This window comes from Acomys minous (assembly GCF_964271855.1).
Source record: "Acomys minous genome assembly, chromosome: 3".
Taxonomy (NCBI): Eukaryota; Metazoa; Chordata; class Mammalia; order Rodentia; family Muridae; genus Acomys; species Acomys minous.
In genome coordinates, this window is record NC_140485.1 from 106503908 (window position 1) to 106527923 (window position 24016).

Here is a 24016-nt window from a genome sequence, read left to right on the forward strand (position 1 = left end):
TTGGGCTCTGGGAAACTTTATCTCAGAAACAAATAAACAACCAGCAAACAAAAAGAAAAAAAGTAAATTCACTTTCCATGGAGACCAGACTACACAAAAGAAATGTAGCTATGTCACATTATGTTATGGGTCCCAAAATATAAACAAACACACAGAGACACTGCCCTTGCAGCTGTCCATCTGAATCTCTTATGAGTTAGCTGAATCCAATCATGTACGCATCTGAACTTCAAATTCATCTACAATTTCAGGAGCAGAAAGGTCTAATTAAAGTAATGCTAGTGCTTTCCAGAGAGTCTAGTTACCTGAGATAGCATTTCTTTGTTTCTCTCTCACTCTCTCTCTCTCTCTCTCTCTCTCTCTCTCTCTTTTTTAAGATTTATTAATTTTTTTATGCATTGGTGTTTTTCCTGCATGTATATGTTTTTTATTTATTCCTTTGTTTTGTTTTGTTTTGTTTTTCAGAGACAGGGTTTCTCTGTGTAGCCTTGGCTGTCCTGGGCTCCCTTATGTAGACCAGGCCAGCCTCAAACTCGAGATCCACCTGCCTCTGCCTCCTCCTAAGTGCTGGGATTACAGGCTTGCGCCACCAGACTTGGAACCACACACACACACACACACACACACACACACACACGTACTGATCCAAAAGCTCAGTTTTGTTTTACTTTTGTTTTTGCTTTTAAGACTTATTTATTTATAGTGTTCTACCTGCATATGAGCCAACAGGCCAGAAGAGGGCACCTGATATCATCCTAGATGGTTACGAACCACCATGTGGTTGCTAGGAATTGAACTCAGGACCTCTGGAAGAGCAGCCAGTGCTCTTAACCTCTGAGCCATCTCTCCGGGCCTTGTTTTGTTTTGTTGAGACAAGGTTTCTCTGTGCAGCCCTGGAACTCATTCTGTATAGTAGACTGGACTCCTCCTCAGAGATCTGCCTGTCCCTGGCTCCAGAATGCTGGGATTAAAGCTGTGTGCCACCACTACCCAGACGCTGAGCAATTCCTACTGATAGTCTTCACCTGGGATTTAAGTCGAAACGAATCAAAGTTTGCCGCTGTGAGACAGAAGCACCTTTTCCAGGGTTGACTTGTGTTGATTGCTTTAGCAACTTAACATCTTACATTATTTTGTTCACTGCATTACAAACTAGTACTGAATGTACACCCTTGATCACTCTCACTCGTGTGGGAGTTGTGCTTTGGCCTTTTACCCACAGTGAGAATCCATCCTTGGAATGAGCTCACCGGCTCCTCCATTCAACACAACCTGCAGCTGGCAGTGAGTCCAGCACCTCCAGAACTTTGCCCTGCTTCTGTCTAATTGTTCTTAGTCCTGGCTTCCCAAACTTAGAAAACTGAGACAGGGTTTCTCCTTGTAACAGCTCTAGCTGTCCTGGACTCACTTTGTAGACCAGGCTGGCCTCGAACTCACAAAGATTCACCTGCCTCTGCCTCTCAAGCACTGGGATCAAAAGCATGGGCCACCAAGCCAAGCTGAAAAGTGCACATTTTAATTTGCTTCTTAAATATTTCAACCTTTAGTAATCGTCATCAATCAAAACCCTAACCACAACTGTTCTTCCCTTTGATATTATCATCCCCAAACTACCCATCAGCTTGAATTTTTTCACTGTTTTTCTTTTGATAGTGTGGACAAATCCCCCCCCCCCCACTACACCCCCCAATCTTTTCACCCAACTCATCTCCAGCAATCAATATGAAGAGCATCATCCTGTTGAGAACGCATTTTCAGCCAGGAGGTGGTGGCACATGCCTTTAATGCTAGCACTTGGGAGGCAGAGACAGGTGGATCTCTGTGAGTTCCAGGACAGTCTGTCTACAAAGCAAGTCCAGGACACCCAAGGCTACACAGAGAATTCCTGTTTCGAAAAACTTGAGGGGGGGGGAGAGAGAGAGAGAGAGAGAGAGAGAGAGAGAGAGAGAGAGAGAGAGAGAGAGAGAGAGAGAGAGAATGCAGTCTGTGGCTTGTTCTTTGGCATATAGACTCTATATATTAGTGAACTACACAAAAAGAGTCTGCTTTGAATTTTCAGTGTTCAACACAGAACAAAATGGGACAATCTTACTTTTGTGATTTATCAATGCCAATTTTTAATATTTTGTTTATGCTGACATTTAACAATTACAAAATCATGTGGATATATATGTGGCTCCTATGAAGACAAAGGCTATATAAGAAGCCGAGGAAGATGTACACTTTGGTCACTCAGATGTCCCTGTGTCTGCTCCTTGTCACTATCTCTAGGCCTAGCCCATGTCCTAGTTCCTCAGGATTTCAAAGTTCTGGATCTAAATCTCTACTTAAGTAATCCAAAGGACAACATCATTTCCGTTAGGTATAGAATTACTTTGCAATTTTTGTGGGAGAAATTGGGGACACTTGTCTCTTATGCCTTTGTCTTTCTGGTGTATTATCTCACAAAGCAGCATTGCAGTAGATACTGTAGTGTTTTGTTGCCCCGTCCTAGGACTTTGCATGCATTTGTATATATGAGTGTTCTAATTATTTTTATTTAATCCCCAAAGCAACCACAGTTCTTATCATTTGTCCCTTGGAATTAAAAGGATTAGACGTTTTCTTCATCGAGCATCAGGCAAATTCATTTTTCCTTCACCGTGTCCTTAGCATAGTAAGGTCTCAACAGTGCCGAAAACAGGAAGTGGAGAACTCTCCCTTCCTTCCTTCTCTTTGTCTCTCTCCTCCTACATTGCGCAGACAAGCCTTGGACTCCTGGGATTAAGTGTTCATCGCCAGTTAATCTCCTGAGTCCTGGGAGGACAACAGCCCATCATCCTCACTGCTGATGGCTCACTGACCTTTTTGGGTTTTTTTGTTTGTTTGTTTTTTGTTTTGTTTTAGAGACAGGGTTTCTCTGTGTAGCCTTGGCTGTCCAGGACTCGTTTTGTACACGAAGCTGGCCTCAAAGTCACAGCGATTCGCCTGCCTCTGCCTCCCGAGTGCTGGGATTAAAGGCGTGTGCCACCATGCCCGCCCACTGATCTTTTTGAATTGTTTTCCTCTGATCTATTGCTATTTTCTATTTCTGTTAGCATCCATGACCTTCCCCCATTACTTCTGGGGCAGATATGCATACACATATATGGAGTGTAAAATGTTGTTAGCATTTTGCTGATTGCTTTGTACATGTAACAGGCAGCTGCTGCCTGACATGACACCTTTATTAGTGGTAAGGTATACTGATAAGGGAAACCCCTGTTTGCTTACTGGAATGTTCCTTTTTCCCCTTCAGTTTTGAAAGTTGAAGCCAGGACATTTGTTATGCAGCCTCCCTCTCTCATCAAGCTATCTTCCCAACTCTTCATTTTTATTTTGGTGCAAAACCCCAAAAAGACAACATTAAAATAATGACACAACCACCACCCATGACCCATTACCAAATGACTGACTCTCATATAACAGAACTCACGGTTAGAGATAGCTGAAAAAGAATTGATGGTCTTTGCAGAGAAGACTCAAACAGATGCATGACTTAAAATCCATCTAAGATCTTTTCAACATAGTTTCCAAAATTAATATAACAGTAAATTGGAGGAAAATCTTCAAAATATGGAGGAAAAATTTAGTAAGCAGATTGAAACATTGAAAACCAATTAAATAGCCGGGTGTGGTGGCCTTTAATCCCAGCTCTCGGGAGGCAGAGGCAGTAGTTTTGAATTCCTTTAGAGCCAACGTTAGCATTAGTCTTTTGATTCTTTCACCTCTATCTCCTAAATTCTAGGATGACAGATAGGACCCACTGTACTCAGCTAAGGAAAGTGTGTGTGTGTGTGTGTGTGTGTGTGTGTGCGTGTGCGCGCACGCGCGCGCGCTGGGAATCAAACCCAGAGCTGAATACACGCTAGGCAAAAGCTCCACCACCAAATAATAACCTCAGCTTCTATTTTTCTATTTATTCCAAAGTAGTAACAAAAATGTAATTTATCTACTCAGCTTTTTAGAGGTACAGACAACAAATAATGCTGCACAGAGTCTTGGCATAGTTTATTTATTTATTTTTTCTGCTACTTCTGTAAGTTTCACACACTCTCTGCTCCACTGGGACCCTTTACTAGCTGATATATATATAATGAATGTTAGGCAGATTAAACAGAATGATTACAAATTCTTGAATGTTTTGGTAATTTCCTTTTCGGGTCAGGGTTTGAGACAGGATTCTCTATGTGGTAATTTCTTATCCCCATTTCTGCATCTTCATTTTATTTTAGTTGCTTGGTATCATTTAATCCCACATGATTACTAAGTACAATAATAAATTATCATTTTTTTTAAAGCAGCAATTTAGTAAACGTGTGAAGCATGTCCCTGCTCTCGCTCTCATGGCTAACCAGTTCTCTGTCTAGTGTATAATTTTCTCTGGCTCATTCTTTGGCTTTTATAATGGGATAGTTTTCAGTTTGGAAGGTAATTGTGGGAAAGAGGGTAAGATTAATGCTGGCTGTTTAGAAAGGCTGTGATCTGTGCTTGCAGGAAGCTGGGAATACATAGAGGGGGGTGGTAAGGGCATTTATTGATAATGTGTTAATTATATTAATTAATGTTGAGCAATCTGGTTAGTTTGCATAAGAGAGAATTTTATGAGATAGATGCTTACTCTTGGCAGAGAGAGTGAGAGTATTCAGGTGTGGTCTTGTCTCTGTGAACCGAAGGGTTTTCTTTTTCTTTTTCTTTTTCTTTTGTTTTTTGTTTTTTGAGACAAGGTTTCTCTCTGAGGCCTTGGTTGTCCCGGACTTGCTTTGTAGACCAAGCTGGCCACAAACTCGCAGAGATCCACCTGCCTCTGCCTTTTGGAGTGCTGGGATTACAGGCCTGTGCCACCGTGACAGGCAGCACCTCCCTGCTTTTCAAAATCCACAGTGTTTGGCGGCTTTGAATCAACTAGCAGGCTACTTGCAATAGTTCTTCAAGATAATATGTTATGTTTTGTTTTCTTTGAGGACCTACATTGCAACGTAGCCCAGGTTGACCTGGAACTTGCTACACAACCCACAGTAGCCTTAACCTCCCTCTTGCCTCTACCTCCTGAGTTCTAAGATCATACGGTGTGACCCTGTGCCCAGCCTCAGGGGCGTGCTGTCATGTCGAGACTTGCCAAGCCAGTGGTGCTCCCTCTTTCATTAGGGATGCTGCAGGCTGGATAAGAAGAACCAAACTCTCTTCTTCTTCAGTTAGGTCTGAAAGGGATTATCCTCCGCTCTGAAACACAAGGCTGTTTTGTAGACCAGTAGCTGGGCAAACCGTGTTCTTTCTTGATTCAGTAGATAGGGGTAGGAAACCGCGAAGGCTTTTTGCTTGTAAAAACATTTACTGTCTCCTAGCAATCTGCAGTGATGCTATGCAACCCTGACAATGGATAAATGCTTTCCAATGCTGTAAGACATTACAGTAACTCGGGAAAGGTACTGACCTGCTGCCGCAGCTCACACTGTCTCATCAGCCCCACAAAGTCTCCACTAGGAATTAGCTTCGCAGAATCATTAGTTATTTTCTAAAAGGTTTTATTTTTTTCCAACTTTATGTGTATTGGTGTATTACCTGAATGTATGTTTGTACATGTACGCGACTGATTCCATCCGGTCGTCTGGAACTAGTGGTTGTGAACCACCACGTGGGTCCTGGGTCCTCTACAAGGGCATCAAGTGCTTCTAACCACTAAGTCATCTCACCAGCCCCAGAATCATTAGTTATTGACAACAACACAGTCTCAAGCATAGTGTCATTATGTGCAACCTCTTTGTTGTTCACACAGGAAAGCCAATATGGAGAGAGATTAAAGAATCTTCCAGTGTCCCATGGTTGTTTTAGTTTTATAGAAGAACCAAAAGACCATTCGGTATCTTATAAAATCCATGATTTTGCTGGACCTGGTGGCGCATGCCTTTAATCCTAGCACTCAGGAGACAGAGGCAGGCCGATCGCTGTGAGTTCGAGGCCAACCTGGTCTACAAAGCAAATCTAGGACAGCCAAGGCTACACAGAGAAACCCTGTCTCAACAGCCCGCTCCGCTCCCCCCACTCCTGAAAAAAAAAATCCATGATTTCCTCCACTGTGACATATCTCACCGGAACTGCTTTAGGCAGAGGCTAAATCAGATGGTGGGTTAAACAACGTATAGAATATCTAAGAAACCACCAGTATTGTTTTGAAACAAACCGTCTTAGGCTTTCTATTGCTGCAACAAAGCACTAGGACTGAGAAGAAAGCTGGGGAGGAAAGGGTTTATTCTGCCTACAGTTCTACACCATCGCTCTATCACCAAAGGAATTCAGGAGAGGAACTCAAGCACGGCTAGAGCCTGAAGGTGGAAGCCGATGCGCAGGCCATGGAGGGGTGCTGCTTACTGTCTGGCTTGTCACGGACTGTTCAGCCTGCTTTCTTATGGAACCCAGAACTAGTAGCCCACAGATGGAGCCACACACAGTGAGCTGAGCATGCCCCAACTGATCACTAATTAAGAAAATGCCTTGCAGCTGGATCTTATATGAAGGCATTTTTGCAATGGAAGCTCCTTTCTCTCCGATGACTTTAGCTTGTATCAGGTTGACATGAAAAGGAGCCGGTACAGAAATCATTAGTCTTTTTTTTTTCCAGGTATCTACAATAAGGTATAAAAATGTATGTAATGGAGAAGCACCATTAACAAAGTTACCCAGTACTCAACTGCATATGGGGATGGTCAAGATAAGAACGCCACATGGTAAGTGCATGCAGCAATGATGTCTGTAAACACACAAAGTAGATAAGACCAGAGAGGGAAGTGTAGGCATTGAGTAGGTGCCTGGTAAGAGACCAGTTGGAGAATGCGCTTATTAACTGGAGATCATTTACAGAACACACATTGTACAATGAGCTCCAGCAGCTAGAATTTAAAAATAAGAGCTTGGTGGGTCAAGTATTTCTGTTTAAAAAAAAACAGTGATAAATAAAATCACACTAAAATCAGGATGGTCCAGCAAACAGAAATATGAGAATTCCAGTTAAATTTGAATTTTTTGCCTGTGTTTTATCTGGTGAGGCTAACTGTAAGCTACATACCTGTTTGCAAGTTCTAGCTTATAGAAACAGTAAGTATGCTGACTACTTTAGACTACACACACACACACACACACAAAAGGCTTGCAGGTGACCTTCACTTAGGGCATCAGAGATTATCAAGTTAGTTTAGAAATAGCTGCCTGTATTTTTCTACAACAGTAAATTCTTTGAATGTAATACTTTTAAGGTAGCAAATCTCACACCAACATGTAAGAACAAAGCATCCGAGTTCTCTTTCATTGCTTAACAGAAACTGAGCAGACATAGACCGTACTGTTAGCTTCTAATAAAGGTTCATATTTTTCATATAATAAGTACTTAGATGAAGATTTTTTCCCTGGGAAGAAATACCCATGAGTTATTGCAGGCAAGCACCATAATCACAGAGGCGAAATGCTGTCTCCTAGAAGCTTTGCCCCGTCTGTTTGCAGAATCAGATAGGTTGGCGCAAGCTGCAACACATCCACCAAAGTTATAATTAACGTTAACTTGAGAAAGAGTCATGGCTCCGCTTAATGATGAATCCGTTTGATCGTAATTGAAAGGAGGCACCAGTTACAGGAAACAGACCCTTCATTGAAAAGGCCGTGTAATATGTTTAGAATTTCCCAAGAAACAAAAGAGATCCCAAGAGCGGAGACATTTGGAAGGGAAGTGAGGGCCTTAGTGCTTCCCAGCTTCAAAACACCCCGTCCTGCCTTGAATGCCGTGTGGCTCTGGCCTTTATCTTCTCAGCCATGAGAGAGTCCAGAAGTTTAACTTTCAGTTCTGTGGCCTTTCTTTTAACTGTCTCTGTTACCTATGTAACAACCCACCCACCTCTGAGCTTGTTTGTTTGTTTTTGTTGTTTTTCCCCCCACTCTTTCCCTTTCCCTCTCTCTTCTCTTTCTCTCCCCCCTCCCCCCCCACCCCTCCACCCCTTTCTTGAGGCAGAACGTCACTGTGTAGCCTCTGCTGGCCTTGAGTTCGGAATCCTCCTGCCTCAGCTTTTTTAATGCACTTATTAAAGTTCAGCTGTTTTCAGTAAAAGTGGTGAAGCAGAAGCAGTGACTTTAGAGCAGTAATAAATACATACATAAGACATGAATAAAACCAGCTCATCAAATGTTTGCCTCCCAAGCACTTAGCACCAACCAGACCTGAGTTCTGGGTCTTGGAGCACACAGTTTGACAGGAGAGGCAGGAGCAAGGACAGAAGCCGTCGGATAGACAGGTGCCGGTCCATGCTTCTGGCAGAGAGAGTACTACTATATACTTTCTTTCTTCTTTTTTTTTTTTAAATTTTTTTTTGGCTGTGGTTTTGAGTGCTAAGGATTTGCCAGATTAAGAGGAAGTGAGTTGGTTTTGTTTTTGTTGTTGTTGTTATTATTATTATTATTATTATTATTACTGTGGTTTTAAGTGCTAAGGATTTGCCAGATTACGAGGGAATGAATTATCCTCAGCAAACAGACCAGCCTGAGCAAGAGAATGCATGTGGGGACCAGCAAGCATTTTAAGGGCTGTGCATAAAAAGCTATTCTAGAGTAGAGGTGACATGCAGGGGAGACTGCTGGTGAAAGTCACTTGATTTGCATGCTAATCAGCTTGCACTTTCTTTTTAGGACTGGAGACCAAGGGATTACATACTAGGTTTAAAAAAAAAAAAAAAAAAGACAGCTCTGAAACACGGGTTAGCAGAAAGGCCAGGTGTTGGAGGCAAGCCCGACTGGGTCTGGGGACTGGTGGCGAGGTTACACATAGAGAGCAGGAGATACTGATGCCCGAGTGTGGCACTGCCTGCAGGAAAACGGGCCTGGGCCACAGACTCACAGGTTTGTAAGCTCTTTTGTCCCTCCCCTCCCCCCCCCCACCTCATTCTCTGTGTCTTCTATTTAGACGACAGTTCTGTACAAGGACATAATTGTTGCTGAGCTTGGTGGTTCATAGCCATAAAGTTAGCACTTGGGAGGTACAGGCAGGAGGATCAAGAGTTCAAGACCAGCCTCAGCTACATAAGGAGGCCAGACTGAGGGGAAAAAAAAAACCATAAAACAAAACAAAAAAACAAACAAGTGGACGAACAAATAAACAAAAACGACACAGTTGTTTAAGGATGGCCATTACAGCCGATGCCATCAATATTGTTTGTTTTGCTACGTTTATTTTTCACTTTTACTTTCCTTTAAATTTTCTTCATTCTTTTTGTGTCCTTCCCCTTGCAGGGTTTATAGACTGAGTCTCCGGGAGAGGGGAAGCCCCGGCCCTGGGTGGAAGGCATGGCATGCCAACCGCGCCCTGCAGCAGGACCTAACACTGATATCAGAGAGGTGCGCAACCAAGCCTGACTCAAACTCCTAGAAAGTTAGTCATTTGCTTGTCACGTTAGTACCTTTAAAACTGAAGCGTGGAGCCGGGCGTGGGGGCGCACGCCTTTAGTCCCAGCACTCGGGAGGCAGAGCCAGGCGGATCTCTGAGTTCGAGGACAGCCTGGTCTACAAAGTGCATCCAGGACAGTCAAGGCGACACAGAGAAACTCTGTTTCGAAAAACAAACAAACAAACAAACAAACAAACAAACAAAAAACCAAGCCAACAAAGGACCAAGCAAGAAAAAGCCAAAGAAAAAGCATAAGAAACATACACTGATACAGAGATGCATGCACATGTTCACACACACAGGAATCGCGTCTGGTGCAGACTCTCTGTGTAATGCTTCAGTCTCTGTGGGTTTCTACGTGTTGGTCCTGTGTGTCCAGAGCGCCTTGATCCCTTGCTGGCTTCCGCCCCCATTGGCTCTTACACTCCTTCTGCCTCTTCTTCTGTAGAGTTCCTTGAGCCCTGGGCAGAGGGATTGGAAGGAGACATCCCAATTAGAGCTGAATGCTCCACTGCACATTGTCCTGCCGTGGGAGGCGACTGTGTTTGTTCCCATGTGCCGCGGGAGGAAGCTTTTCCGATGATGGCTGAACTTCCCTGGCCTGTGTCCGGGCTTATGCTTACAGTCTGCCTGTTTCTGCACGTCCCTGTTTACTGCTGTGCAAAGTCACGGGTGGAGTGCTTCTCCCACCTGTGAAAAGAAAAGTTACAGGAGACGATTGCTTTGTTTCGATCTTTTTTTTTTTTTTTAAGTTTATTTTTGATGGTAAGTCTCAGAGAAGAGTCTTGTGTCTGCTAGGCAATGTCTCTCATACTGGGCACACCCCCACCCTCCTCAAGAAGCCATTATTTTGGACTTAATTCCTTCACTAGGCTCCAATAAGTTGGGATGAAAACCGAAGGAACTGGGTTCTTTGCTCTAACTTTGCTGGGCAGCAGTGAAAGAGGAAGAGACACACAGAAAGCAGTGGCTGCATATGGAACCTGCAGCCCTTCATATTTCTGTCGGTTGCTCTCCCCGTCAGTCCTCAGTAGAGAGAGGTCTTCCTGGTGAAGTCACTGATGGGTTTTTTCCCTACTGACAAAAGTCCCTTAGTGCGAGGCATTGGTCATTGCTCACTTGCACAACTTTCCTGTTTTTTCTTCAAAAGAAAAAGACGCTGTGCCAGAATTTGCATGAGAATTAAACAACTTATCTAAACTTCTGAGAGAAATCAGGGTTAAAGAGGAGCAGTCAAATTTCTCAAACAGGTCTGTTTCAGCTAAGACAATGATGTTCCCTTCGCTTAATCCTTCTGAGGACAAGATAAACCTGAGTTGATGGAGCCTCCGTTCCGTGTCCTTGTCCGCCACCTCACAATGCCAGGAATGTTCACATGACCAGCTTGCCTTTCTGATTGGCTTTAGAGACAGAGTCTCTGGTGGCCCAGGTTGGTCTTTAACTTGTCTTGTGACAAGGCTGGCCTCAAGTTCCTAATCCTGCCTCAGTCTCTCAAAGGCTTTCATTATTACACCTGTTTCCGTTTCCATTTTTTTTCTTTTTCATCTTTCTTTTTCATTTATTTATTTTTGAGAAAGGGTCTCTTGTGGGGTCTGGCCTCTAATTAAATCAACTAATTATATAACCAAGAAAGGCTAGCCTGCCACCACAGGAAAGCTAGGGTTATGGACATGTGCTACCTTGAACAATCCGCCTTCCTCTGCCTCCTGAGTGCTAAGATTAAAGGCATGCGCTACCACTCCCGACTCACTTTTCTTTTTTAAAATCAGCACACTAATCCAGTAAAACATTAAAGCACATTAAGATCATTCCAGTGACTGGCAGGATGACCAGCTTCTGTTATCACCTACTGGGGCTTTGCAGGGAGAATACTAGTTTGAGGCCAGCCTGGGCTTTGTAGAAGGATTTTATTTCAAAAAGAAAAACAAAATAGAGGTTGGAAAATGGCTTGGTACTGTTGGGGGCAGAGGAATGAGCCCACAATTTTAATCCCAGCACTCTGGAGACAGAGGCAGGCGAATCTCTGTGTGATTGACGTCAGTTTGAGGTCAGTCTGTTCTACAGAGTGAGTTGAAGGACAGCCCAAAATTACATATCAAGGCCTTGAGTCACAAAGCCGAAAACCAAATAAATAAGATAAAAAGATAAAAGCAAGGTGTGACGGCACACATCTGTAGAGGCTGAGTGATCAGAAGTTCAAGGGCAGCTTGAGCCACTTGAGACCCTATCTGGAAAAACAAAACAAGGGGTGGAGGTGGGGGTGGAGCGCTCAGAGATAGCTCAGTGATGAAGAGCACTTTATGCTTTTCTAGAGGGTGAAGGCTGGATTCCCATGCCTACTTATCAGCTCACAGCTACATGCAATTCTAGTCCCAGGGGCTCTAACGCCCTCTACTGGCCTCTTTGGACATCCCTCAAGCATGTGCCGCACATACATAGATACATACATACATACAAGTGGGCAGAATACTAATACATATAGAATAAAATAAATTATTGTTATTAATTTATTTTATCTTATTTTTTGGGGGTTTTCAAGACAGGGTTTCTCTGTGTGGCCTTGGCAGCTCTAGACTTGCTTTGTAGACCAGGCTGGCCTCCAACTCACAAAGATTCACCTTGCCTCTGCCTCCCTGAGTGCTGGGATCAAAGGGGTGTGCCACCACACCTAGCTTATTTTTTTTAAAATATGGGAAACAAACCAAAAATAAGGTAAAGTCTCCTGCTGCTAGGTGTGATGTTTTGTTAGATCCCTGGACCCACATGATGGATGAGGAGAACGCACCCCAGTGTGTACACTTTTAAAAAGTAAATAAAAATCTAATCCAAAATTAAAAACAAAACAACCACATTCCGAGGTTCTAGCTGAATATGTTACATGGGTATAGTTATGTCTTTGCTATATTACAATGTGTGCTTGTAAGGGTTACAACACTGTGGGTATTTACTTACAGTAAGCCTACCTGACTAGTTTCTCACTTATCTTTTGTTCCCTGAATGTGGCCCCTATTAAACACTCAATAAATTTGTTGGATGAATAAATAAGGGAGTGATTCATAGGGATGAGAACAGGCACTTATCAAGAGGTGAATGTTCACTGGCCAAACAATGGGCACCTCTTTGCAAGAGAAGGAAGAAGAGGAAGGGGAAGTTGTATCATTTTGTTGATTACGTGGTGATGAGCTGTGCAAAGGGTGGCCATCTTGGGAGAAACATGCAAATGAAGGCAGTGAAGGGAGCGATGAGGATCTGTGAGGGAGAGATTGGCAGAGAGGGTGTGTGGCAAGACAAGACCTGGCATCAAAAGACCCAGGACCGGGCAATCCATAGTGACAGGCAAAGGAAAGAAGGAGGAGCAGCTTCCTGCTGGGGTTGGCACAGGCTGGGGCAGATGCAGAAGAAGTGGAATTGCTCGGATAGAGCAAGTGCTGGTGGAAGGTTCTTCTGCAGGCATTTCACTCGGTTGTCTGGAGCTGGGATTAACTTGCTCCCTGGATCCAAACATTCCAGGGGAAATAGCAGCAGCCTGCAGTAATTTGAAAACCTGCCTTTAGGCTGTAACTTGAAACTGCATTTTGGTGGTTTGAAACAGTCTGCAGCTGCCTGGGTAGGCAGACCCCCAGAAAAAAACAGGAGCTGGTAGCAGGCTCGGCCTCTGGCTAGGGCCAGGTTTAGACTGCCACAGTCCTAAATGATCTGCCCTGTGGTAATCAGTAAGGACTCACATCAGACATATGGACTGTTGATTCTGATTCACCAGGACCCTCGGAAGGTCCCAGAAACAGCCAGTCTAACAGAGAAACCATTTACCACACTCAGAACACAACCACACTCAGAACACATTGATTTACGTCTGACATACTGCCCTTCACAGGACAGAGAACTCCGGCTTCAGTGGTGACTTCTGAAGAAGACAAGCCGCAGCGGCTAAGCTCAGCTCTGATAGCCATATTCCCTCCAAGTGCTTGCACTTGAAAGCAGTAGTGTGCTGATGTGAAAGACAACTTTAATCCTGTCTCTCTTCCTCAAGACAGGGTTTCTCTTCGTAGACCATGCTGGCCTCGAACTCACAACGATCTGCCTGCCTCTGACTCCTGAGTGCTAGGAATACAAGCGTGCACCACCATGTCCAGCTGCTTGGTGATATTTTCATGTATGTACCAAGATATTATAATATTCCCCAACTAGCCTTAAATTGTACCCCTTAGAGGAATTTGTGCAAAGAAGTTAATCACCAACACAGAACATTCCCCTGGTATCAAAAGGAAGAGATTCTTTCCAGGGCGTGTGAGGGTGTGTGTGTGTGTGTGTGTGTGTGTGTATGTGTGTACCATTCTTCATTTGACCTTCTTTCAGGACTTTGCTGTTCTTGAACAGCAAATTGTTTTGCTTTAAAGCGAGTGCTGTGAAAATCACACAAAATTATTTAGTAAGCTATCTGGACTCATTTTAGGATTTTACATGTTCTTGCCAGACCCTTTGGTCGGTCCACTCAGCTGTCACTCTGTCCCTGCTTCCTAAAGATCAAATGTGCAGCTTGTACAGGGGCTGTGGTCATCACTAAATGAACATCTCTCTTCAGAGACTCGGATGCTGGAAGAAAAGAGCAAGAGGTAAATACCAACAGGGCCTGAAGGCTCCTGCCTCTTACCTACTAGCCACTCCTGGGGCTGGTCTCTTGGCTTAGTTTCTAGGCTGTAAAGTGAGAGCTATTCCTGTGCCTTGTGTTGCTGTTTAGCATTCAGTGAGAGCAAGACACGTTTATTTAAACATTATTTATTGCTGGGTGTGGTGCCACACGCCTTTAATCCCAGCACTCAGAAGGCAGGCAGATCTCTGAGTCCGAGGCCAGCTGGTCTATAAAGAGAATCCAGGACAGCCAGGGCTACACAGAGAAATCTTGTCTCAAAAAACAAAACAAAACAAAAACAAAAACAGAAAACAAAAACAAAACCCAAAAAAGAAAAGAAAAAATTATTTATTAAGTAGAATCCCTTCAATTTTAATTTTTATGTATATCTACCATCTATCTATCATCTATCTATCTATCTATCTATCTATCTATCTATCTATCTATCTATCATCTCTTTATTTATTGTATGTATGGGGAGGAGGGGATGGTGTGGAGGTAAGAGACCAACCTTCAGTTCTCTCCTGCCATCTGAATGCTGAGGATCTAACTCAGACCTTTTGTCTGCATGGGGGCAAATGCTCTTAACCACTAGACCATGTCACTGGCCCCAAGGTAGCCTCATTAAAGTTACCTCATATTCATATTCTATGGCAAAACCACATTTTAATATCTTTTTTTTCTTTTAAAGCATAATATAGCTATTTTAACTACTCTTTTTTTGTTTGTTTGTTTGTTTTTTGAGACAGGGTTTCTCTGTGTAGCTTTGGCTGTCCTGGACTTGCTTTGTAGACCAAGCTGGCCTCGAACTCACAGCAATCTACCTGCCTCTGCTTCCTGAGAGCTGGGGTTACAGGCGTGTGTCACCATGCCCTGCCTCTAACGTCTCTTCTTGTTTTGACAAAATATTCTGCAGAAGCAACCTAAGTGGGGAGGGGTTTGGCTCAGTTGCCATATGTCACAGTGAGGAAGGCACAAGGAAGTTTGTGGCAGCTGCAGTAGGAGGCAGAGGCTCACCACTTCTGGATGGATTGGGAAACAGGGCTGGACAGGCTACACAGCCTACCTTCAGTGACCTACATCCATCTGCTGGGCCCTGTATCTCAAACATCTCTGAACCTCCCAAAGCAGTGTTATCAGCTGGGGTCCAAGTGTGCCAACACAGGAGTGCAGAAGGGCACATTTCTGCTCCCTCCGCCACAGAATAGCAGTTAATGGTGGCTTAGCACAAACACAGAATAGGCTCCTTTGTCTTCTATGACGATATTAAAATGATACATTTTAAGTATTCTTTTTTTTTCTATTGATAGCTCAGCTATTTTAATGAGGGAAACATAATTTATATAAGGCAGTTTACCTTTGGGGATATAAAAGGCATTCTTTTTCCTCCCAGGAACAGAGTCTCTGGAGTGCTTACTTTGGTATATGGACATTGACCAGCAGTGTTTACTTAAATTACCTGGCAGATTTCCTTGAACTCCTCACCCTGAATAGACGCAGGAGACATAACATACAAATGGTTTGTTTTGAAACTCTGTCTACATCCTTAAAATACAAGGTATGAATATAAAAATCCCCATGGGTCTTTTATTTACTTATTTTTTTACAAGACGGGTTCCAACAGTGCAGCCCAGGTTGGTGTGGAACTCACAGAGATCTCCCTGCCACTGCAGCTGAGTGGTGAGACGCAGGTTGTATTGTGATTACATGTGTGGGCTAGTATGGCTCCAAGTGCCTTTTGGAGTTGGGGTCTCACGTAGCCAAGGTTGGCCAGGGTCTAGTGGGGGCTGTTCTTGGTCCCCTTCTAGATTTGGAGTGCTAGGATTGTAGGTAGGCCTGTGTGCTACCACTCTGGTTTTGTTGGTTTTTTTTCTTTTGTTTTTTCTTTCTTTTCTTTTTTTTATTTTTATTTTTTTTATTTTTGTTGTTGTTGTTGCTGTTGTTTTTGGTCCTGGGGATCAGATCCAGGGCCTCTTGCGTGCTAGGCTAGCATTGAGCCAACTGCTGCTGACATTTGACATTTTTGGTTTGGTTTGTCTTTTTTCCTTCCTTCTGTCCTTTCTTTCTTTTCTTCTCTTCTCTTCTCTCTCTCTCTCTCTCTCTCTCTCTCTCTCTGGTTTTTTGAGACATGGTTTCTCTGTTGTAGCTCTGGTTGTCCTGGAACTCTCTTTGTAGACCAGGCTGGCCTGGGACTCTCAGAGATACGCCTGCCTCTGCCTCCTACCTTAGTGCTGGGATTAAAGCCACCATGCCTGGCTTGCTACTGACATTCTTGAGCAAAATTTCCCTAGTTCCTTCTGAGGGTTTTGTTTTAAAATATTCCTCCTATAACATCCCTTGTGATCGCCAGGTGGTGGTGGAGCACGCCTTTAATCCCAACACTTGAGAGGCAGAGGCAGGTGGATATCTGTGAGCTTTAAGACAGCCAAGACTACACAGAGAAATCCTGTCTTGAAAAACAAAAAACGAACAGAGAAACAAACAAAAAGAAAATATTGAGACAATTTAAAAAATATTAAATTACTTTGTTATGACAAATTAATGTTTCTCAAGGGGAGGCTACATAAGGGAGAATAATTTCAGGCCACAGCAAAGAAGGATTTTTTAAGCTCAGATTGAATGTTTCAGTGAGATGCTATTGTACTTTGGGGTTTGCTCATTATGCACTAAATGCTTATTGAAGGACCAAGGAACTTAAGTTCTGATGAGGATATATTCATCACTTTACCTGTGTGTGTGTGTGTGCGCGCGTGCACGCGCGCGCGCGCCACTGCACAAGTGTGAAGGTCAGAGGACTGAGAAGAGGAAGCTGGTTCTCTCCTTCCACTACATGTGTCTCTGGGATCAAACTCACTGTCTGCCTCAGCAGCCAGAGCCTGTACCCACTAGGCCATCTCACAGGCCTGCAATCGACACATCAGTGAGACAAATAGTTCAGGTGCTTAGGAAACCATGTGTGGCTGAAGGAACAGTTAGAATCTCTTCCCTTGGTTTATGTTCCTGTTTCCTGGACCCTATTCAATGGAGATTTATTGACTAGATAGATCTGCTTCTAAAACTGTAGGTAAGAGAGAGGGGAAAAAAGATAATGTAAAAATTTAAACGTCATTAATCTGATTTTAAAAGCAAAAGGAAGTGGATACTTGGCTGAAGATTAAGAAGAAATCAGTGGAGAAAATTTTCAACAGTTACAGATTTAGCCAGAAGTCCTGGCTGGATGAGGGATGTAAACAACTTGTACTTTTAAGTTCTCCAAATTCTGTCATGTTCATTAATCATATTTTACAATTAAAGCAGTGCCAAGCCCATGCCCTTGAAAGGTTCTCTAGCCTTTCCCCCCTTTCTCTCTATCCTCATAATGATTTAAATTTTACTCCTGTGCTTTCTGAGGTTCCTGTTTTATGTTTCTTTTCCCTATCTGTTCAGTTTGGCTAATAGCTCAAATGAATAGAAGCATGCTACTCTGTCACACTTAACCTATTCTTTAAAATATCCATTTATTATGTATATGAATGTTCTATCTGCATGTACACCTGCATGCTGGAAGAGGGCATTAGATCATATTATAGAAACTGGGTGTGGTGGTTCACACCTTTAATCCCAGTACTTGGTAGGCAGAGGAAGGCAGATTGCTGTGAGTTCAAGGCCAGCCTGGTCTACAAAGAAAGTCCAGGACAGCCAAGGCTACACAGAGAGACCCTGTCTCAAAAAACGGGGGGGGGGGGGGGGGGGAAGAAAGAAAGAAAGAAAGAAAAAGAAAAAGTCCCCATTATAGATGGTTTGGTTTGAGCCACCATGTTGTTTGTGGGAATTGAACTCAGGACCTCTGTCACACAAAAGAATTTTTATCAAACATTTTCTGCTTGAGTTAGGAGGATTGCTAGAAGTTTCATTTCTGTAGCAATTTCCAGGCCAGCCAGAGCTGTATAGCAAGTCCTTGTCCCTAAGAACAATAGAAAGCCCCTAAACAAACAAACAAAAAAGGGCCATGTTTGAGCACCACTGGCACCCCCTGAAGGTTCTAAGGAAACCGTGGCCATCCCTTTCCCATCATCCTCTTTTCTTTCCTCCTTCTTCCAGACTCCTCTAGTCCTCACACTCTAGCCCACCATTTGTCGTGCTTTTTTTGGAGATAACTTTCAATTTCACTGCAAGTGCATGGTGCATGGTGGCACACGCCTGTAATCCCAGCACCTGGGAAGGCAGAGACAAGCGGATCCCTATGAGTTCGAGGCCAGCCTGGTCTACAAAGTGAGTCCAGCACAGCCAAGGCTACACAGAGAGACCCTGTCTCTGAGTGCTAAGATTATAAAGACCACACTGGTCTAATCATTTCTTTTTTTCTTTTTTTTTTTTTTTTTAAAGGCAAATGTTCATGCAGTCTTGGTGAGAGAGCCTCAGACTTTCTGCATAGCTAAAGATACGCTTGAAGTTATGATCCTCCCACTGGTGTGTTCCAGGCCTTGCAATTACAGGCTTGTGCCATCATGCCTAGCTCAATCCCTTGACGTTCCGTTTTCCCAGGTGGTTGACTAGTGAGCACAAAAATAAACTATGTGTTGATATGCTCTGCTTTGTTCAGGCATTTCCTATCTCCGGAGACCTGAAGCTATTTTAAAATTCAGATGTCCTAATACTAAGAAGTGACAAGGATAACTGCCTCATGCACAAAATAGGATAATTCAACTCATAGAACACATGTTGATAAAATTATGTCATGATGCATATTGTTTTTCCATTGTGGCAGGGTCTAGATATATTGCTTAAGCTGGCCTCAAACCCTTGACGTTCCCACTTCAGCTTCTGGAGAACCTAGGAGTACAGATATGCAAAGCCAAGATTGGCTCTGAGATACAGCTTTTCACAAAGATCAGTCATTTTGAGGATATACTTGGCTAGGGCTAATTAATGTGTAGATTATCAAGAGCTGTACAAAAGATAAAATCCTGTGCATCCTAGAGCAGACCTTTAATCCTAGCACCTGGAAAGCAGAGGCAGGTGGATTGCTGTGAGTATGAGATCAGATATCAGCCTGGCCTACATAATGAATTTTAGTGAATTATGCTACCTAGTGAGACCCTGTCTCAGAACATCAAAAGAAGCCAGGCAGTGGTGTCATGTGCATTTAATCTCAGCACATGGGAGGCAGAGGCAGGCTGTTCTTTACATTGGAGGCCAGTCTGGTCTACAGGGTGAGTTATGGCATAGCCAGGCATACACAGAGAAGCCCTGTCTAGAAAAACCAACCAACCAAGGGGAAAAAAAAAATCAAAACAAAATTAAAAATAAAGGGGTGGTATAGAACATTTATAATAAAATGATCATCACTAACCTTTTGTTTTGTTTTGCTTTTTGTTTGTTTGTTTTTGTTTTTTAAGACAGGGTTTCTCTGTTTAGCCTTGGCTGTCCTGAACTGGCTCTGTAGATCAGGCTGGTCTCGAACTCACAACAATCCACTAGCCTCTGCCTCCCAAGTGCTGGGATTAAAGGCATGCACCACCACAGCCCGGCCTTCATTACTAACCATTAGGCCAATCCTTGATGTGTACTACTTAGAATTTAACACACAGTCATTTAAAACAAAGACTTTAAGACATATTTTAACAATAGGTGGAGACATTAATTTAATATGTTTGCCTTGACTGTGGTATCTCATGAAGTTTCTGAAAAGTGTTTCTCAGCCTTTGTATTTGATTTCACGGCGTTTCACCTGATTCTCTTTTGGGAGTTGACAAGGATGGAATCTATGTGATTTTAAAGGCCCTGCCGCTGAGACTGACTATCCGAGGCCATGCAACAGCGGTAGCTGACTGTGGACCTGTGTAGGGGAAGCAGTTTCCATGGTGCTCTCCCCTCCACTCAGAGCTGCGAGCCAGCTTTGGGGGGGATTGAGCTTGGCGGTGTTGGTGATTTTAGGGCTTAGGAGAACTTGAAGGAGGGGCATGGTTTTCTCCAAAGTTTAAAAAGATGTAACTGAGTGAAAAACCTCTTCTGAGCTGGATGCGTTTCCTCGTCAGCTGTCTATTTAAACCCCGCTGGCTCGGACAAGCTGAGGAGTCAGAGCTCAGCTAACGCACGAAGTCTCAGGACAGGATGTCATTCTAACCGATGCTGGATTTTGTTGACATTTCGGACAAACTCCGGACTTTTTATGTAAACAGAATTGTCACCATATTTTGAACTCAGCTGATAAAGTTATGGCTGGGATGGAAGTGCTGTCCTGTGGTTCGAGCTGAGGCCGTGTGCCCAGATGTTAAGTCTTTTAAACTTCCGTGACGAGAAATAAGACAGACTTTTTGAGAACTGTGAATGAAGGATACACAAAGTGCAGGAGGTGAGGACAGAGCTGGGGCCCAGAACAGTCTAGAAACAGCCATATCTTAAAAAAGAAAGGGGGGAAAGAGAAAGAAAGAAAGAAAGAAAGAGGAAGAAAGAAAGGGAAGTGAGAGGGCCAGGCTTATCAGAAAAGCCAGCTCTCTGGCCCGTGTTTGCTGGGCTCTAGTAGACACGTTCTCCTGTAGCCCATGGTGGCTCTACTCTCTATAGATAGCTGAGACTAACTTACCTTGAATTTTTGACCCACTGCATTTGCCACCCAAGGAGTATCAGGCCAGAGTCAGCACTCCCAGGTTTACACTGTCCTAGGGCTCAAACCCAGGGTCTTTTGCTTGCCACAGAGATATTTCACCAATGGAGGTACTCCTCAGTCCTATTTTGTTTTGTTTGTTTGTTTGTTTTGAGACCAGGTCACTGTATAGCCCGGGCTGGACTCAAACTCATCTCCTGATTTAGCCTTGCAAGAGCTAGGATTTCATGTACCACTACACCCATCTTGAGAAGGAGGAAAGGAGGGAAGGAGGGTGATGAGACTTAAAAAAAACAAAGAGAGAAAAAGCCACGGTGTACATGTCCTTAGTTTCGCTCATCAGCCAGTGGGGGTACTCATTTCCGGTTCCTTGAATCAGCATGTTTGCTCTTCTGCATATTTCAGATGTTTTGAAGGCTGTCGGACAAAACACCTCACGTCACCATTTCTTCTTTTAAGATTTATGCTTTCACAAACAATTGAGAGCTTTTTACTTCCCAAATGCAGAGACTTGGTGTTGGCCTAACCCACACCATGATTCATAGTGTGGTGGCAGAGGACAGGTCAGTGACGTCAGTGTGGAGTAAGGAGACAAGAGCGGTGTGGGGCTGTGTAGTTTTCAGCAAATGGTCCTGTGAGATCAGGTGTGGACTCTCTGGTGGCTGTTTTTCTTACCCATCCTACTTCTTCCTGTCTGGAGAAAAATGAGTAATTTACTAGGCCTGGGGATGTCGTTTTGTGGTAGCGCTCTCGCCTAATGTATGAAGCCACTGGTTTGGTTTGAGACCAGCACAACCACCACGGCCTCCACCACCACCACCGTCATTCCACCCACACACAAAGGCCTTCCAATCCTACTTCTGGGAATACATCTGGAGTTCCCAGCAGGAAGTTACAAAACTTCACAGAGATAATTAGCTACCAATATACTCCTAGACACTCTGTCAATGAATTCTGTTTGGGAGCAAAACTCTACACTAGAATTAAGACATATTTTGCATGTAGCAATAGAAACCCTGAACAGAAAAGGAATTCTGTTTGCTTTTCAAAATTTTCTTTAAATATACTGAGTTATTTAAAAAATTGCAAATAAAACATGCTATATGCTACACACTGTACAACTCATTGAACATCTTTCTTTCCTTCTTTCTCTTTCTTTCTCTTTCTTTCCTTCTTTCTTTCTTCCTTTTTTGGCTTTCTGAGACAAGGTTTTCCTGTGTAGCCCTGGCTATCCTGGAACTCTCTCTGTAGACCAGGCTGGTCTCGAACTCAGAGATCCACCTGCCTCTGCCTCCCGAGTGCTGGGATTAAAGGCAGGTGCCACCACTGCCTGGCTCTCCGAACTTCTACATGGTTACAATCAGCACTTGGAATGGAAGCTTTGGAGCTTGGTCTCATATAGCTCAGGTTGGCCTCTTAGACACGGAGAAGGACTGTGAGCTTCTGCTCCTCCGGCCTCTCCCTCCCAAAGCTGAGGTTTCCAGTGTACACCATGATACCCACTTCTGCATGGTGCTGGGATTGAATCCAGAGTTTTGTGCTTTGTGTGTGTTAGAGAAACACCATATCACCCTCACTCTATCTCTACCTCCTTCTCTCTCTCTCTCTCTCTCTCTCTCTCTCTCTCTCTCTCTCTCTCTGTCTTTCTGCTATGGACTAAATCTAGGGTCTTGTACTTGCTAGGGAAGTAAGTTGTTTACCATGAAATTAAATCCTCAACATCTTCAAAATTTTGGTTAAAAGATGATACTACTACTACAACTACTACTACTACTACTATTGTTATCAGATAGGGTCTCTGTCTTAGTCAGTGTTCTGCTGCTATGATGGGATACCATGACCACAGCAAATCTTACAAATAAAAACATTTAGTTGGTGCAGGCTTACAGTTTCGGAGGTTTAGTCCCCTGTCATCCTGGTGGGGAGCACAGCAGCACACGGGCAGACATGGTGCCGGAGAAGGAGCAGAGAGTTCTACATCTGGACCTGCAGGCAGCAGGAATAGAGAGACACCGGGCTTGGCTTGAGCTTCTGATACCTCAAAGCCTATCTTCAGTGACATTGTTCCTCCAACAAGGCCACACCTCCAAGGCCTTTCAAAAAGTGTTCCTCTGGGGTAACCAGGCATTCATCCACATCTGTGGCCCTAGAGGGGCCATTTTTACTCAAACACCACACACCATTATGTAGCTCTGGCTTCATTCTGTAGCTGAAGGTCACCTAGACCCCTGGATCGTCCTTTTTCATCCTCTCAAATGCTACAGTTAGGGCTTTGCACAACTACACACACCAGCCCTCTTTCCTTTTCTTTCTTTCTTCTTTTGTTGTTTGTTTTTTGAGACAAGGTTTCTCTGTGTAGCCTTGACTGTCCTAGACTAGCTTTGTAGACCAGACTGCCCTGAAACTCACAGCAATCCACCTGCCTCTGTTTCCTAGAAGTGCTGGGATTAAAGGTGTGCGCCACCACTCCCGCTGAGTCCTGTTTTCATATGTACAGTGCTATGTATTTATAGCTCGGTGGTAAACAGTGAATTTATGATGGTTTCCAGAGGTTATGTCAGAATCCTGTTCCTTTTAAGATATCTCTTTCTCAATGCACTTGCTGTTTTGTATGGCAGGCTTAGCACCTAGCTCCGTTTCATAGATTTGTTGACCTCCCATCCTTCCTGTCATATGGTCTACACTGACATGGGGTGTGGGTAAATGTTACAAAACTGATTTGGAAAGGGAGGAAGGCAATCATCTATCTCCATGCCAGATAGGCATTTATTCCTCTTACAAGCTTAGTCAGATTATATCTGGTCTTAATGTTGTAGAAGTGTAAAACTATGTATCAGAGACGATTGGTTCAATGAAACATATTGCAAAGTGTCTGAATTCTGGTGAGAACAGAAGTCAGAGGCTATGGGATATCTCAGAGTGTATTAAAGGTCTTAGCTTGGCCACTTGAAATGTTGATCATAAAACACAGTATTAGGGTTTGAAGAAAGGGCAGCTATCTTAGGCTAGCCAGGAAGGCGTGATCTGAGTAGGAGACAGTGCTTCTTTTAAAAGTTGTGCTTAATTCACACCAGAGCATGAAGAAGCAATCTAAGGAGCTTGCTGTCCCTTGGTAAATCTTTGTTTACTTATATTTGGTGTCAACTTCTGATGACCTAGGTCAGGCTGGCTTTGACCTCACAATCTGGATAAATTTTTTGAAATAATGTTTATTCTCTCTGTGAATTTGAACATAAAGCCCATATACATCCTCACAGAGAATTAGGCACCGAAGCTTGCAGTGTGTCAGGAGCCGTAAAGGTGGTTCAGTTGTTTCAGGGAGAGATGCAGGAAGGTGTTAACTCACAAGACCAGCATTCTC

General features: G+C 43.5%; 1 long non-coding RNA gene across 1 annotated transcript; it reads left to right on the plus strand.

Moving 5' to 3' along the window:
• The first annotated feature begins 6610 nt into the window (after nucleotides 1–6610).
• On the plus strand, nucleotides 6611–9652 carry LOC311594013. Its single transcript, XR_014777903.1, has 2 exons — nucleotides 6611–6743; nucleotides 9286–9652. It is a non-coding gene; the product is annotated as an uncharacterized lncRNA (long non-coding RNA).
• Nucleotides 9653–24016: the final 14364 nt, after the last annotated feature.